The sequence below is a fragment of the Ostrea edulis genome, chromosome 9, assembly GCF_947568905.1.
Source record: "Ostrea edulis chromosome 9, xbOstEdul1.1, whole genome shotgun sequence".
Lineage (NCBI taxonomy): Eukaryota > Metazoa > Mollusca > Bivalvia > Ostreida > Ostreidae > Ostrea > Ostrea edulis.
Window position 1 is genome coordinate 37,255,352 of NC_079172.1, and position 18,429 is coordinate 37,273,780.

The 18,429-nt window shown below is 34.9% G+C and overlaps 1 protein-coding gene and 1 pseudogene across 44 annotated transcripts in view; one reads left to right on the forward strand and one right to left on the reverse strand.

Annotated features, from left to right (window-relative positions):
• Nucleotides 1–18,429, forward strand: part of LOC125659436 (leucine-rich repeat-containing protein 15-like) — a 615,079-nt gene that overhangs the window by 569,049 nt on the left and 27,601 nt on the right. The window lies entirely within an intron of this gene.
• LOC130046641 (uncharacterized) lies at nucleotides 10,467–13,214 on the reverse strand (annotated as a pseudogene).

Sequence of the window (18,429 nt, forward strand, 5' to 3'; positions counted from 1 at the left end):
AGTGGTGTAAATCAAATATGGATTCCAAAAAATTCTGAAGAAATTTTAGTAAATTTGAAATCTCAAAACATTTCTCAAATCAACAACACCTAAACGTATGACTTTTTAACACTTTTAATGACCATCCCTTACGATTGATTAAAGACCAGACGTTTTAAAATCATAGACAGTTGCTTTTTCACGAAAAAGGAAATATTCGTATCTAGTAATCAGTCGTCCAAAAATTGATTTGCTGGAGTTCCTCATTGAAAAGATCTTCGTAGTCTTCGGTGGTCAGATCTTCCAACAGTTTGTTGGTATTCCCATGGGTACGCATTGTGTTCCGTTAGCTGACATTTCCCCATATTCTTATGAAGCAGAGTTTGTTCAAAAGCTTCCAAGTGAGAAAACGACAATCTCTTGCTGTGACCTTCAACTCGACATTTAGATACATTGTCGATTTATTTATTAACAATAATCATTTTCATTCATACATCGATTCAATCCCTGTAAAATCGAAATAAGAGCCGCCACAGAGTTCTTCACATCTTCTTTGAATTTAGATATTTTATTGAAAATGAATATTAAGGGCAAACTAACTCATCTTTATGAAAAACTTAAAATTGAGACAAGCTACTAACAAACAAGTTGATGGTACAGGGGATTCAACACTCTCGTTTGAAGTTAGCATTTCGCAAATTCTATGGTCGTTATAATAATCTAGTTTGCCAATACAAGCATTCCTTGAGTCATATGCTGTCTGATATGTTCAATAGCTATTGTTAGGCCGCTCTTGGCACACTGTTTTTAAGTACATATTTTTAAGTTTACCTCATCAAGATATAGTGCTCACAGCAGGTGGGACCGGTCGACAGGGGATGCTTGCTACCACTAGGCACCTGATACTGCCTCTGGTATATCCAGTAGTCCGTGTCTTCCCAACTGTCTATTTCGTATTACCTATAGGAGTTGTGAGATTGATCACTGTTGGTTATCTTCACCTTTCATCCAAATGTAAATGAAACAGACGTGGAGAACAATTGCTAGAAATATCTTTTGGAAAATCGAATATCTACTTCAAAAGTTGACCGAAACAGAATTTTCTACAACTCGTGGCGTGTCGTGTGGAACATGATCCAAAGAGATTGGAAACCTAAACTCCGAATGACCGGAGTGAATAAAAGCTACAGATATCGATGCGTACATTAAGTGTGTTTGAATGGAAAGGTCCAATACAGGGTAACTGAAAATATAGCATACAAATATAGGTAACATATATAGGAAATGGAATATTGTGCACGAAAAAATAGTTATGGGTATGGTTGTTACATTCTACATGTACTGGTGGATTTCAGAACGTGACTCAGAGGATTATGATATCACGTGCGTCTGTTAACTGCTCACAGGGCCTCATTTTCAATGGAGATACCCATGTTGTATCGTTTTTCCGTTCTCCTATTGGTCAATTAAATAAGTCATCATGTTTTAAAAATGTGTAATCTCACTGACTATTTATTTCCCAAATGAAAGTGAAATTAGCACTATTAAAAATAGATTGAATACCAACTGTAGTAAATACTAAAGATAATATCCGTTTGTAAATTGGATTTTTGAAAATCAACACCTCATACAATTTTAACCAGAAATTGATTGTACTGTATAATGAATGGTACATGAACAATAATCATCATTATAGATTCAATGAGTTATACAAATCATTCTATCATGGGAGTTGTTGATCTGTTTACACAATACACGTATTACTAACTTTGTTTCAATTTGTCAAAACTTTGAAAAGAAAAATAAAGAAAACCACAGGTATAAGCATCACCTTCTTTCAAACTATGTAAAATCTTTCAGTATGCATACATGAACAAAATGAGCTATCATATGATTGGATTATGTTATACCTTCCATTCTCTTATCGTTGACTGTACTATTCACAACACCATATAATGTCTCAATTGGATGGAAACAGTGTTAAGCATTCAATATATCAAGCTATAGGACTCATGGCGGGTTTTACCGGTCGACAGGGAATGCTTACTCCTCCTAGGCACCTGGTCCCACCGATCGTATATCCAGGGGTTCATCTTTGCCCAACTCTCTATTTTGTATTCCTTAAAGAGTTATGAGATTCACCACTGTTCGTTATCTTCACCTTTCATATCATTGATGGAAAAGTGAAGATAACGAGTAATGATCCATCTCATATATACATCTGTGTGTCCTTTTGTCAGAATACGATTTAAATTAAAATATTTAATGAAATAAATGCACACAAATAACTTATATAACGTCGATCTCTTCAATGCATAACTTATATACCGTCGATCTCTTCAATGTAAATCTTTTTTCTTTAATACCAGAAACATCCTGTGTATTGAAATTGAATATTTAATCTCAACGTTTGCATGCCGCTTTAGGAGTTAATATTGAATGTGTCCGGTTACAAATACAGCAAAACTTACAACATTTATTCGAAATCAGCAGGTGTGTCAAAATATAGTAATACATACACCACTTACAAGTATTAGAACATGTATATCGAAGACGTTCAGAGAAAACATTGATACTGACAAAATATGTTCATAATAAATTCATACATGTACAATGCAGCACTCTCCATTAAAGCTCGTGCAGATGAACTAGCTGACTCCCCGAGACTACTGACGTCTAGAATTGATCTCAGCACTAGCTGATATAGCTAGGGGGGAATCGTTGATGAATAAAGTGTTTCGATTGAAAAAAATATCGACGACAATTTTATTTCTGTATTTTTCAAAGTCTGATTTCTGTTTGTTAACAATCTCAGTTTTTGTAATGCATGTCCCCGTGTTATAGATGCATCCATATAAATCATGTTTGACGTTTTTGTTACATGTGTGTTCTATTTACGGACTAGCAAACAAATTCATCAGGACAACGAGCAATTAAATCTATTGAATTAACTAGTTAGTATGACTAGCGTCTTAGAAAAGTTATCATGAAGACTGATGTAAATATCAATTTATTTTTTCATGAAGATATTGAATCTCGGTAAATCATGATAAATCAATGAATATAAGCACAAAATATTGGTGTCCATCCCCGATTAACCCTTTATTTGATGTCGAATTATTTAACCTTTCGGTATAAAGATATGAACATTACTCAAGCCTGACTATGAAAACATAGAAAACATACTTGGAGCCTGCAGTGTTGTCAAATATAACTGAATGGAATTTGATAACAGAAGCAGTTTTATTCCCAAATTGGATTGCTGCTTGATTTTATGAGATTGATGCTACATTTCATTATAAAACACAAACATATTAGGTTCCGGAACCTTTGCTCGCTTATACATTACCCGTTCCTTTCGAGGACCTAAAACTTGTCACCAGGCCCTTCGTCTCAGATTTTTTTCAAGTCTCTCTAAACTGAATCCCACATCCGCCCATGCATATAAGGCAATATGCGTTAAAGTAGCTAATTTGATTCATTAAATGTTGAAGTGGGATCATGAAGGTTTGCAAATGAAGCAAGTCCGGATGTTTTTATACTTTGAGTGTCAATGAATTGCAGAAACCAGCCGTATGTACGTGTTTGTATGTATCATATATCTAATATTTTTCTGTTCGATATCTTTGCCAATTGTAAGTGTAATGGTAGTCATTTCCTTATAAATATGATGCAGTTGTGAAAAAATATATGTATGAATTTGATAAATATAGTATGTCTATTTCAACGGCTAGACATGTCGATAGAAATGAGAGTAGATTGTATTACATTTTATGACGTATGCCAAAGTGAAACTTCTCATGTGTTTTCAAAAAATGACATTTATTTGTTAAACACATACCTGCAGCTCTAGCGTATTCAAACCGAAATTACTTCTCTTTTGATAAATTCATTCATTTAATAATTCCCGGAATAATGAGTCCTTTCTATCCCTTACACAAGGCCATTCCGGGAAGTACTTCTTGCTAATGCGTCGTATGAAATGAAATTCGTATTCATAACAGTAATAAAAAATATTTTTTTTTCAATTATCGATAACACATAATTCTGCTACAACAAAAAAAACCCCGTTATATATAAACTTCAAAATTTGTCCAATTTTTTTCTAAAATACGTGACGTATTCCGTGGAGCACGATCCAAAGAGAGTGGAAACTTAAACTCAGAATGACACGTGTGATTGAATACTACAGATATGGAGGGGTACATTTATGAGTCTTTGAATGGAAAGATCTAATATAGGTTAACTGAAAATATAGTGTACAAATATAGGTTACACAGCAAGTTTGATATTGTGCGTGAAAAATATATATTAAAAAAGTTATGGGTATGGTTGTTAAATTTTACGTGCATTGGTTGATTTCAGAACGTGTCTCAGAGGATCATAATATGACGTGCGTCTGTTAACTGCTAGCAGAGCCTCATTTTCAATGGATATTCCCCCTGTTATATCGGGGTTTTTTCTTTCTCCGAAAATAATTCAACCTATTTTAGAAATATGTAATCCCACAATCTGACCCATCAGAACTCCCGTGTTCATTCTCATTATTCTGCCAGCGGTTCGTGTGGAGATCAGTTGATTACAAACCACAGCTGAACATGGGAAATTAAGTTGTTGGAGTTTTTTGTCTAATTGAAATTAAAAATTAAAATTACAATATAGTGATACTAAAAAACGATTTTATTGGGAAAGATCTATCCCGGACCCGTTTTTCCGCGGGTGGGGTCTATGAGGGGGAAAATCTATGCTACAACACCGGTGTTTCTATACTCCACTACACAAAGTATATATTCATTAATTATTTGTTTGCTGTGCAAGTATAAGTAAAAGAATATTGCAAGAAAGATCAAATAAAGCATTCAAAGATGTCTTCCTTTTATTTCGTAGGCTGTATATTGTAACAAATACTTTATGGGGATATAAATTTATCCAATCTGGATAACGAAACCGTTTTATAACACAGGCACTTGTTTCATACATGTATGTGTTTTATAAGATGTTCACAAATTCATTGACGCATCCAAAAGGTTCAAAATCTAACAACCCCTGCACATTCTTCCTTTTCACAAATATTTCACACGACAATGAAGTATTATTATTATAATTATTATATCCCCACTTGTAATAGATTCTTTCACCATTATTACTCCTATTATCTTCAAATTATTAAAGCTATCTTCAAATATTTGAGTTTATTAATTTGGCGTTCCATAGAAAACTGTTCCTAGTGTATTCAGGTGCTTTCCAACTCAAGACATCATACCAGCTCTTGCCATAAATGAATCTTACCATACAAGTGACTAACACACACTTGAATATGTTGCAGAAAAAAAGATCAGGTGGGTCACATATATAGCCACCTCTTTTATAATTTCTTCATTTTTAAGGGATTTTTTCCTTGAGAAAAAGATGAAAATAAAAAATGTGTCGCTATTTAAGGAATTTTATCATCCCTAATAGTTTGTGATTTCTTGACTGTTTGGTGATAATGTTGACAATCAAGAATCAGTCACTGGTTATCCATGTGAAATTTAGGTATCCCATATGAATAAACTCATGTTTAATTTACTACAATAAAACATATTAACCAATTTTGATCAAATAATCAACAAAGATGGATCCATACGACAATGCTTGTATTGGTAAAAGGAAAAAAAAGAGTTCCATTTCTCATACCAATGATATATGTACAAATATCAAAATCAACAAGAAGCTCGTGGGCCACATCGCTCACCTGGCTCACCTTGGCCCTGCTGTTGTGATTTTTAAATGATACCTAGCAAATCTCGGACATTCACTAGGATGAACCAAAGCCACAAAAAAGATCCCTCCCTGCTCAAAGGCCGTAAGCGTCGAGCACAAAGGCCTAAATTTTGCTGCCCTTCACCGGCAATGGTGAAATCTCCATATGAGTGAAAAATTCCCGAGAGGGACGTTAAACAATATTCAATCAATCAATAAATCTATTATACAGTATACCAGTTTGCATAGATTGAGTTAAAACCCTTTGTGATTGTTCCTGCTCTGAATCACTATGCATTTAGATTTTTGTACACATGTGAGGTTGTACAGAAGATTTTTGAAAATTTGGCAATTTTTGACAATTTTTTGGCCCCCACCTATGGCCCCAGGGGAACAGAAGTCGTAAAATTTACAATTTACCTTACCCTTATCCTAAAGGTGCTTGATTCTAAATTCGAAAAAAATTGAATGGTAGTTATAGAAAAGTTTTAAAATGTTCAATTGTTAATGATGACGGACTCCAACAGATGCAGACCAATTGGAAAAAAATGTCACCTTAGTTTACTCAAGTGACCTAACATTATACAATTCTTCTAAAGCTCTTGAAAATTGATAATGCTATAAAAGCCTAGTCTGATCCCTTACACTCCATTGTAATAGGTTAGTGTAAAAACAGACTGGCGGGAATAGGGACTATAAGAAAGCTATGAGATTAGTTCAATATTCAAACCTATTTGAATAGTAAGTATCTAACCGAAATGGGATGATTTCATCCAAAATATTTTACTAAAATTATTTGTGGGGATATGAGTTCACATAGACATTTTGTTTCAAAATGAGTATGAGTATGGAAATGAACTTGGGTTCAAATTGACTGGTTACCTAATATGGCTACATCAACAACAAAAAATCACTTGAAGCTGTGAGTTTTTTTGGGTCATATGTGGGTTCAGAGAATATTGGAAAGTATGTTAGGAAACAAGTATAGTGGAAAAATATGTTAGGATTTTTAACATTAAATTTATGAGTCGGCGATGCAGGAATGCAGTGATATAGGGACTCAACCATGCAACTGTCATTTGAGGGGTGGGACGTAAATCAAAGATAGTTATAAGGGGTTGATCTTAAGCTTTCTGGTCTGTCCCAATATCTTCTCAAAGAGCTACAATTCTGCAGCTAGTTCTTTAGAAGATTCTTTAAAGATTTCCCATGTATATATTTCGCATGTAAAACTTTGATCCCCTATTGTGACCCCACCCAATCCCTATGGACCACGACTTTAACAAAGTTAAACCTGCACTATATCTGAATGTAAAACATTGATCCTCTATTGTGACCTCACTCTACCCCCGTACACCATGATTTACACAAACCAGGAACCTTTTAAGTGAATTTAGACTTTTCTGGCATAGTGGTTCTTGAGAAGAATTTTTTTTGAATGACCCTAGCCTAATTTTGCATTCTCATGATTATTTCCCTTTGGAATTGTGCATGACCCTTTTTATGAACAAACTTGAATCACCTTCACCCATGGAAGATGTATACCAAGTTTGATTGAAATTGGCCCAGTGGTTCTTGAAAAGACGATGAAAATGTGAAAAGTTTACAGACAGACGGACGAAAGGCAAAGGTGACCAGAAAAGCTCACTTGAGTTTTCGGCTTAGGTGAGCTAAAAAGTATATAAACATGTTTAATGTTAAACCTGTTTGTTTTATTGCTAAACAGCTTCATTGCCAGCATCTACCCTCACTGAGCTTCCATCATCATGAAAGGTGAAGATAACGAACAGCGATTAATCTCAAAACTCCATTTTGATTATCCAGGCCAAATTAATCCTTTCGGAGGGGCTAGGGCTGGGTGTCCTGTTGAGGTCGAAATTTGTTTTTCTATACTTGGTGACCAAGTAGATTGATCCTATCCAATCCTGTAAACTCTGTGTCTCGTTTTACTATTTCATTCCATGTCAGCTTTGGTCTATCTGTGATGACCTTAACTGTTGATCATGATACACGACATTATCTGACAAATCTTCAAAAAATATTTAGAAGAGGAATTAATAAAACGTCTTCGTAAAAGGTAGCAATGAATAGCAATAAATGTATAGTTAGATGAAAATCATAATTTCTATTCCTAAAAAATAAGTGTTTATCAGCTGTAAATCTTAATTCACATATCAATTATCATTTTTAAAGATTCAAAGTGATACAGATATCATAAATATTTTATGACAAATATATCATAATTATAGTACCGCAATATTTTTGCTGTATTTCAATTGGAGGCTGTCCAAATAAAAATCATTAATTATACTCCTAAAGGTGCAAATCAAATCTTGTATATATACCTTTTCTCAAAACATTTTTAATGAGCTGTATTGCACCTGTTGTAGACTCTCTTTCGGACTGGCTCATATTGTTGGGAATATAGGCATCTAGCTATCCTGGTACCATGCTATTTGTAACGAATATTGTCATTTCCTTGTTATGTCAAAGCCATTTGTTCTCCTTGATGCGAAATTATGTTTGACTGAAATTACAGTGAAAATTATTTAAAAACAAAAAATCTAGTAGACATGTACATTCAAGTAATACCTGTTCCCTACCACTACTAACTGTACCAATATTTGTTCAAATTCAATGGAACCACTGCACTTCATATACATGTACTATTTAATTTTGTCACAATGCACAGTAATGTAGAGGGTGTTACAACTTACATGTACCAGATAAAACATACATGAATCATCAATATTCTACCTATTTACATCTGCCCTAGAACCTGATTTCCATGCACCCATGTTATGATAGACTGTATTATGGTATGTCTCAAGCTCTTCCATCTGTCTCTTAGCTTTTTCAAAAAATTCAAAATTTTAGTTTATCAATCCTTTTAACCACTAAGGTGATCTAATCAGCAATTAAAAAACTAATTAAGCTTTTTGAACATCATATCTAGCAAAGATACTTATGTACACATCTATGAAACTTTACAATAATAGTTATGCCCTTTTCACATGGTGGTTTTACTGCCGGGTTTTAAGGTCATGATTTCAAAGGCCTGGGCCTTTCCAATGGGAAAAAATAGTGACATTTGATCGAAATTGGGAAAAAATGTTTCATTCAAAGAAAATAGGGAGAAAAACAATCCATAGTGCATTAAGGTATCACACCGGTAATTATTTTCACTATATATTACTAAAGAGGGGAAAAAATCATTAAAAATCAGTTACAGAATTGATGCCGAATAACGCAGTCAGACACGTTCTATGTTACCTATCTCGTCTGCCGATACGACAAAAACGACACCCTACGCTGCATTTTCGAAAATAAATTACCCGGAAACAAGACTACCCTCAAATCCACGTGTTTTTCACATGTGTGTAAACAGCCGGAGTGCACCTCAGGAAGTAGCCTCAGCTACCAACAGAATATAGTTCCTTTGTATACACTTGGTTATTTCTACAAATTACACAAAATGTCCTAATCAGGGGTACTAAAATTAAGAGAAAAGAAGAAGAAGAAATGAGAAAAATCGCGCAAGGAAAAAAAGAATAGTTCTTTAAATATATAGAACTACAATTGACTAAGTTCATTTTGATTGGACAATTACCGGTGTGATACCTTAAGGTATGATTGGGCTCCTTCTAACTTTCAACATGTTCAATTTGGTTAAAGCTTACCTCATGCAAATAAGCAGAGACCAACAATTAGGTTTACTTAACAGTTTTGAAGCAAACTTGTAATCTGTGGGCCTGTGAAGAAGATTTAAGAATGATTAGGCTACCCTGCTTGCGAATTTCAAAGCAAAAATTGGGGGAAATACCTGTTTTTTAGCATTGGGAATGGGACCTTATTCCGACCCCCTACAGACCCTTAAAAAACCCTGACTGCACATTTTGAATTAAAATTTTCAAACTTTAATGCGCATGAAATAAACTTCATAGAATAGATACAGCCCATACATAATAGCAAATTGGGGTCACATGCATCATACCCATGATTAGGAATTGATATATTTTTGTACAAAAAACTAATTCTAAAAAACTAATTCAATGCGAAAAAAAGTGAACAAATATTATTCCATGAGAAAATGTCATATATAGATTTGTGCTCACCATAGACACACTGGGTATATACATATGGAAGAAATTGCTTTTAAATAGTTTTGTTATTCATTAAAGAAATGAATGATAAAATTGATTTTAAAAAATCATGACAATGTGAGCTTGAAACCTAGCACTAACCACCTTTTCATCTGTGAAACTTGAGAAACCCCCTATTCCGTCATCTAAATACAGAACAATTTTGTTACCTTCTTGTCGTGCCATTTAAAACCTAAATATTCTTTGTCTAACTCATGCATAACTATGTGATGATACGCACGTTTTAGATCAAATGCAAAAAAGTAATAACCCGATTGAAAAAAATATCTAAACGTACTGGTATCCTCATACATGTACTTGTGTTTGAATTTAAACAAATGTGGATTGACACGCCTGCAGTCAAAAACCACCCTTTGTTTGAATTTATTACCTGCTACCACCAACGGGTTTACTGCCCTTGGTATTTTTATTTACTTTCAGAATACAACCTTTCTATACTATCTTTTTGATTTCTTTGGACACAAGCTGCTCATTGTTAACTGCAAATTTGTCGTTCATCAAATCAATATGTCCCGGTGTAGTAACCAAAGGCATCTTATAACCAAAGTTCAAAACGTCAATAACAAAGCTATTTGCTCCTATCGAACGCCATCGACCTACATTTTTCTTAATTGCCATGATTACCATTTTCAAAATTTTCACTTATCTTATTCTTTTTCAATTTTTCTGTGCAATCTTTCCTCCAGTGTCCCCTCTTGTTACAGCAGTAACAGTTCCCCGATCTCCAGATTCCCGTTGTTGTAGAGGTTGAATGTAAATCAGGTTTTAGATACGGTGGCACGGCCTCTCGATACTTTTCACGGCGTCGTTTTGAGCCCTTGACGTTTCGTTCCACTTTCGCCTGAACCTTGTTAATTTTCTTTTCATCCTTCGAGTCCGATGTGATTGGATTTTTCACATATTCATTGACAACTCTCCACCCTGCCTCAGACGAATCCGTAAGCCTGGTTAATTTTTGTCTATTCTTGACGATATCCAAACCTTCTGCTATTCTCTGTTGAGCTTCTTCCACCTTGTGATCCTGCAGCTCTTTACTCGCGTCCTTGAATTTATTGTTGACGTGTGCTTGTGCTGCTCTTTGTTTTCCTTTTCTTGAATTTATGCCTGTCAGACAGAACTTCTTCGAATTTTGCTTCATGTTGTTCAGCTATACATTTCTTGTTATTAGATCTTTCCACCTTTCTGTGGAAAGACCCTTTGATATTCTTCTATTTTTATTATTATTTGTCTTCTTTTCTTTCCGCCGCGAGAAGCTTTTGACGTCTTAAGACTTATCGAAAATCAATGTAGACCACCCTTTTCGAGATCTCAAAACATGCTCAGATTTGAACCTGCGTAGCTGAACTTTGACCTTTAACGAACTTAGAGGACTTTACGCGAAAAACCCTTGTTATCAGTTCTTCTCGAAAACCGTGAATGATAGGAGCATCCGACGTGACTTGGTCCAATTGACATGGGAATTCAACCAAAGGATTCGAGGACCCTTTCAGGAAGTTAGTACCCCTCATGTTTTACGGTTTCTCCGTAAGAAATTGTCGACTCCTAAAGTATTCGTCGTAGAGACACCGAACCCACTTGAACGGGTTGGGTGACCTTGACCTTGAAAAATAGGTCAAGGTCAAAGGTCAAGATCATCCCGAAAGACCAGAAAATGGCACTTTTTATACCCTCTTTCCCGCTTCAGATAGCAGTGAAATACCATATGGGTCAGCATGGAATTCTGGACTGGTCTGAGTATTACGAATTACAACTCTGAAATTTGACCACTCTGCGAATGTCGGCGACTTAACGTCGAAAACCCCATTATTGCTATTCATACTAAAACGAAAGTCATGGAGAGGCGAGACCTTCGCCGGCGAATTCACGATAAAACACTCTCGCACAGAGAAGTTGACCGAGGGAAACAGAAAACCCTGAAGGACGGTTCTCTCCCCCGAAAGTTTCCGAAGTCGTCGTTGGAGCCCACAACTTTTTCACGGATGTAGATAGAGACGCGAGACCACTTAAACGAAGTCCCGTGACCTCTCTGACCTTCAAAATGAGGCCAGGGTCAAAGGTCAAGGTCACATGTTCTCTCCCATGGGGTTTTTGAGGTTTGACCTTGAAAGTGGCTCAAGGTCAAAGGTCAAGGTCACACCTCCAGGACCAGTCTCCACGAGTAAGGCAAACCCACACATCATGCCTGTCGTCCCCAAGGAAGAAATCCCCCACCCTTCAAGTGATCTGTCTGTGATCAGCTGTTTACACTATTTTGACCGGTCTCATGCCATGCAACAATTACAGAATTCTAGCTAATCTGACCTACACCTACACATCTGACCTAAACCAATTTCTTCTATTTCTTGACTGTCTTGTAAATCAAACATGAATTCCATTTACATTCATGAAAAGACATAGGCCAGATTCAATTGTCTGCCTGCATCAACATAAAGACTAAGTTGTTTTTTTTTTATAATGATGATGCAACTTTACTCGACAGTTGAACTCAATGACATTCCATCCTGACTGTCATTGTAAACAAATAAACACTTACCTGCAGGGTCAGATGGGATGCAGTATTCCTATTCTCCGTTCAGATCCTACACTCAGAAACTTTTCCTTGAAACCCCGGCCGCCATTTTGTTTGGGGTAATTTGTCACTCAGCCTTAATCCGTATGCATGCCTCCTTGGTTGAAATGACTGAAAGACATTGTCTCCGTGAATTAGAACACATAGGATGAGCAATTACAAACTGTATATTCAATTCCACAATCCACAACACACACGGTAAAATCCAGTGCATCTTCACAACATCAACATGAGGCTTGTAGACTCCCAGCATGCACGAGCAGCTACAATCTCTGAAAATATGACATCCGGTTTCTTTGCACCTCCAAATATCCTATCTAACAGGTCCAAAGTCACCCCAAACACCTGCACAAGTCCTATTACACTTTTACCTGATATGTGCCGCCTATGCAACACTCGCACCCTTTTTTTCAAATATTTGACCGGTACTATCGTGCGAAACCAAGGCCTTAATCTCCAACACTACAACACTCAAGGCGGCAAATTTGAATTTCTTTTCAAGCCAAATCAATTTTTTTTCTTTTTTGGCCTCATTTGACCTACTGAAGAATGGATTAAGATCAAAGTTCAAGAAACAAATCCAGAAAAGGTGGAAAGACCTCTAATTGTTCGCGAACAATTAGGATTACTAGTTGTTAATACTTTTCTGCACATCTGATAATCTGCTGTCCCAAAGTTCTGAAAAACTGCTCAGAGAATTATCATTATTCGCATGCTGTAAAGTTTGGTTGATTTTGTCTTTGAACGGCCTCGGCGTCCATTTCGTTTAACCCGCGGAGAACGGCGACTAGATGTGATTACATTAACAAAACCTGCTCTTAAAACCCCTTACTAAGCATTTCTATTGGTCAGAACCTTAACACCATTCCATGGATCATACCACTATACAAGTTATATCATTTGAATACAAATAGTGAATACAACATTTTCCCGCTATATTATCGAAACACGGGAAAATATAAGTATTTTATCTCGAGTGTAATTTAATCATTCGTACTTTCTACATTCTATCGCGTACTTATACGTGATTTGTACATTCTCTCGCGTACTTTTACGTGATGTGTACGTTCTCTTGCGTACTTATACGTGATTCGTACGTTCTTTTGCGCAAACATACACAGCAGATCTTTATATGTCTAAGTACATAGCACTTTTTATGTAATTTGTACATTTTCTCACGTAAAAAGGTACCTTCTAATTTTATATATGTCTATTGCCTAAGTACATGCATATATTAACTTAATCTATACGTGATTTATACATTCTGTCTCGCATAAAAATACATATTAATTGTATCTATACGTGAAAGGTACATACTATTGGAAATTAAACGAGAGTTACCTGTAAAGTGTTGTTTGTAATTATACAAAAACTATTGGAAAGGAATAGAAGAATCACATGAGATAACGTCAGTGTATCTAGCCTCAGTGTTTAAGTCTAATTAATAGCCGAAATGTACTTGAACGAAGGGTAGGAAAAAGGTTAGACATGCAATTCATCCATTCCATTCTAGTAATTAATTTGAATTACAATCAAATATCAGCTTACTAAGCCTTACAGGTACATGTCTCGTATAATTTCCAATTCTACTTCATCACTGTACATGCTATTACGTAACCACATGAAATTGTCAAGCTTTAAATGCGTCACAGAATTTAACATTTCTCGAGCCTTGGCGGGGGAAATATTCAAATCCAATAACGAATTTCATAAATTCCATCTGTCATAGGCACGAGTGTAAGATTCGATTTATCACACAAGTATTCTTCAACGCAATATATTCTATTTGTTTATTTCACAACCCGACTGTCACAGAATTGTTTTGCTTTCAATTTGATTGTGACATCGTCGCTACGTCACGGTTTCAAGAAACTTGAAATTATTTTCACTTCATATAAGACAAAAAAATCCCATTGGAACAACCCTGGTGACAAAACAAAGTCTTTTACCGGCAGTGTTAACAATTTCAAAGGATGACATGTTGTTTTCTTCAGGTGGGGCATGAATGATTAACTTACCTAATTTGCATAATTATGAACCTGTGCTACGGGTTTATATCATTTTTTCGAACCCGTGTCATGAACCTGGGAAACGTACCGTTTTGTGATAATACAAATTAATTGATGATAATATGTCTTGTTCTTAAGTAAATATATACATCATTACATATGAACAGGGTATTTTTAGTTATCAGAACACTTTTATCAAGTCTGTCCCAAGCATGCCAAAGATGACTAGTTAATGCATTGACATGCCGATGTATTCCTCAAATGCGTAACATTTACAAAACTATCCGTGCTCATGAACCGGTAAAACAATTAAATTTTAAAAAAAAAAACCTACTTCTTTAAGAAAACAGTCAATTCTAGATTCTGAATACGAATCAGTCAATTCCAGATTGTTACCGGTCAAGTTTGTTTCAAAGTGCTTAAATCATATCGCACACTGTCTTCAACTTCGATAAACCCAGGCAAATTTCGTCAAAACCAAATGATTTCATCCAGTCCAGTACAACTGCGACATCCGGAATTTCTGAATATCTAGGAAAAGATGTTTTCTATCAAGCACCTTTAAGAAATCCTTTTAATAGTGCATGCTGTTTCATACGACGATGAACAGCATCAACATGAGTCACTCCTTGCTGTATTGACACCATAATATTCAAAATTCAAGACCAGTATCATACAAAATTCTTTATAACTCTAAAACATGATTTACAATTGTGTAAAAGGAATCACTTTCCGGTCCACCACAGAATGTCTTCCATTTACATAGATAACACTCATATTATTTTTTCTATTCACGAAGACAACAATATGTCTTTAGTTTCCTCCAATGAGTGTCTACTTTGGATTGATCTCCAGATCTTAAAGAAAGCAATGGGTTAAAAGTTTCCCAATATGTGAATGTTTCGTCATCTCTAGAATGTGGTGGCCAATCTGGCATTGTTAAGGTATCGCATAGCCGGTTTATTTGACAGATATATAATTCCTGCGTTAAAAAGAAAACGGCTATAAGGTACTTGTTGCTTGATCTAACGTCATTTTCTGAAAAACTGATATTATCATACAGAACGGGAGAAAACAAAACAATCTCAATCCAAAGCAAGAAATAGAGAAAGACATATATTGTGAAGGGTTTCAGCTGCAGTATTTATAGTTTTCCTAATTTATGATATTACATGTACATTAGCATAGCAAATAAATCAATATTTGGACTAATATTAAACATTTCAATGGCTCATTGAAAAACTCGTTTATCAAGCATTAATTTATGTATTTTCTTGTTTGAATATCTTCTTTCCAAAACTGCGTTGTAGTTTTACTTTACCTGAGATATCAGCAGCTATAAGCCAAATATATGCCAGATGTATGCCCATATTCATATTTTCTAACCGTTCTATCGCTCTCTAACGAACAAGTAAATTCTTTTTCTCATATATATTAAAATAAAATTTAGAAATTCGTTTCAAAATTAATGATGATATCTCCCTCATGCATAGCTCTGATCCTTGGACGAATTTGACTCCAGTTCTTTTGACACTCTAGTTTTCTTTTTAGCTCCTACAAGTTTATTGTTATTTCGAATTTCCTAAATTTCGGCTTGAGCATCAATGAAGAGCCATTATTTCTCGAAATGCGCATCTGGTGCATCAGAATTGGTACCGTATACGTTTTACATTATGACCCCTGGGTCGAGGCCTCTGCTGGTGGACTGTTAGTCTGCGAGGGTCTCTACAGCCCAGTAGATAAGTACTTCGTTACTAGCTTGAAAATACAGATGTATATTAAATTCCTGGGATAAGATTTAGAAATTTATTTAAAAATTAAGGATGATATCTCCCTCATGCATAGCTCTGATCCTTCGACGAATTTGGCTCCAGTTCCTTTGGCACTCTAGTTTTCTTTTTAGCTCCTACAAGTTTATTGTTATTTCTAATTTCCAAAATTATTTTTCGAAATGCACATCTGGTGCATCACAATTAGTATATATATATATATATATATATATATATATATATATATATATATGCTACGGTAGTTGTATGTTAAGCTACAAATTTAACGTGCTTATCTTGTCTATCATTCCATGTTGCCAGCAGTGAGGAAAAAACGCGTAGAGGTCTAAGACATTAAGATGATGATTGAGTTTAATCTTTCCATGGTATACCTATTGATGTATTAATTGATTGAAGGTTACACGTTTAGTCTATCAAACCTGCAATGGTTTTAGTTATGAAATCTGGTAACCTCGGTTCATGGGTACTTTAGAACCAACAATGTTCAGTTTCCACTGCTGCAAGTCTTTCCTACTTAGATTTTATCAATGGATTTCATATTGAACCTTTGATTCCAATAAAGTCGAAATTTTCTCATTTTGTAATTGTCTATGAACTGCTCCGGTAGAGCTAACAAACATGATACTTAATTTTTAATGACAATGCTACGACAATGCTACGAATTTCTTCTAAATGAAAACGTTAAAATATCGAACAGTAACCAATCTCATAACTCCTTTAAAAATACAAAATTAAGAGTAAGACAAACAAGTACCCTTCGGCACAACAGAGGTGGGATCAGGAGCCTAGAAGGAATTTTGTACATATAGGAGTTACAATATATTGATCACCTTTTCATATATCCAATGGACAACAATGCCAGCCTCTTGTTGTTTAGGTACATTAAAGTATCCAAATGATTCTGAGTTAAGTCTATTTCATGGATAATAACTAGTGTCAAACGAGATAACTGGAAAGTTATTAACGAGGAAACGTAGAATTAGAAAATAAAGAAATACGTCCTCTTAAAGAACAAGGAAGTCCGATTCTAGAATAACCAACGTATATGCACTCAAGTAGGTGGTTAGATTTGCTAAGGGTAAGGTTGCCTATAGATTGGATTAAGTCCTCCATCGATGTTTTTTGTATGTATTGCAATAGATATATCCAACAAACTCACTATACTACAATGGAAATCGTATAAGTCCCTGTAAAAAGAACTGATGTTAACTGTTTTAACTATTTACAATATTTATTTCAACATCAACAATTATCTTTACATTGCAAGATCCTATGAAATGAAAGGTGAAGACAACGAATAATGATGAATCTCACAACTTCCACAAGCAGGGGTATTTTAAATATTTTAATCCCCAAGAAAGATTAGATCTTTTCTGCAGTGTTTGATTCAAGCAGATGTCGTATTGGAGAGAGTTTTTCTTCTGATAATTTACATTGAAATCCATTGTGGGGAAGATATTTATGTCATATATAGATATGAAAGGATGTGTTAAGATTTAACATTGGATTGATATATCAACTTACACTGTATCAAAAGGCCAGATATTCGGAACACCTCTGTCCTAGAAAAATTAAATTAGGCCAAATGATACCCGAATCACATCTTTGTGATATCATTATGATCCTCGGTAGTTTCGTCCTCTGTATTCGATAATTTATTATTTTACACATATGTGTGTGAACATCTTCACTTTGTTACTAGATTATAGAGTAACTTGTCACGGTAAGCTGGAGAGTTCTAAAAATTGCGTTTGTATCTAAAAAAAAAAAAAAAAAAAAATATTAGCGCAGTGTCTTCTCTATCCAAAACAACTCATACATTTTCGTTGTGCTTAATATTATTTAGTTAGTTTGAAAATCTCCATTTACGATATTTGTGTTACGGCATACTCAGATTATTATCTGATAAAAGCCTAGAAAGAGTATTTATTTCAATGTCCTAGGGTTAAAACTAATAAGTTGTGGAATAAAATACATACGTAATCAAACTTTTTTTTAAATATTCGAGACATATATAAACAGAATCAAATATCAAATATCAACTTCAGAACATCGCAATTTTCCTTCAACAGCATTATGAAAAATTCACAAAAACTGGTTATAACGCTAAACTAGTATTAATGGTAGTTTTATGACACTGTTTCTTTACAAAATTATACAGTGTTTGTAAAAAAGGA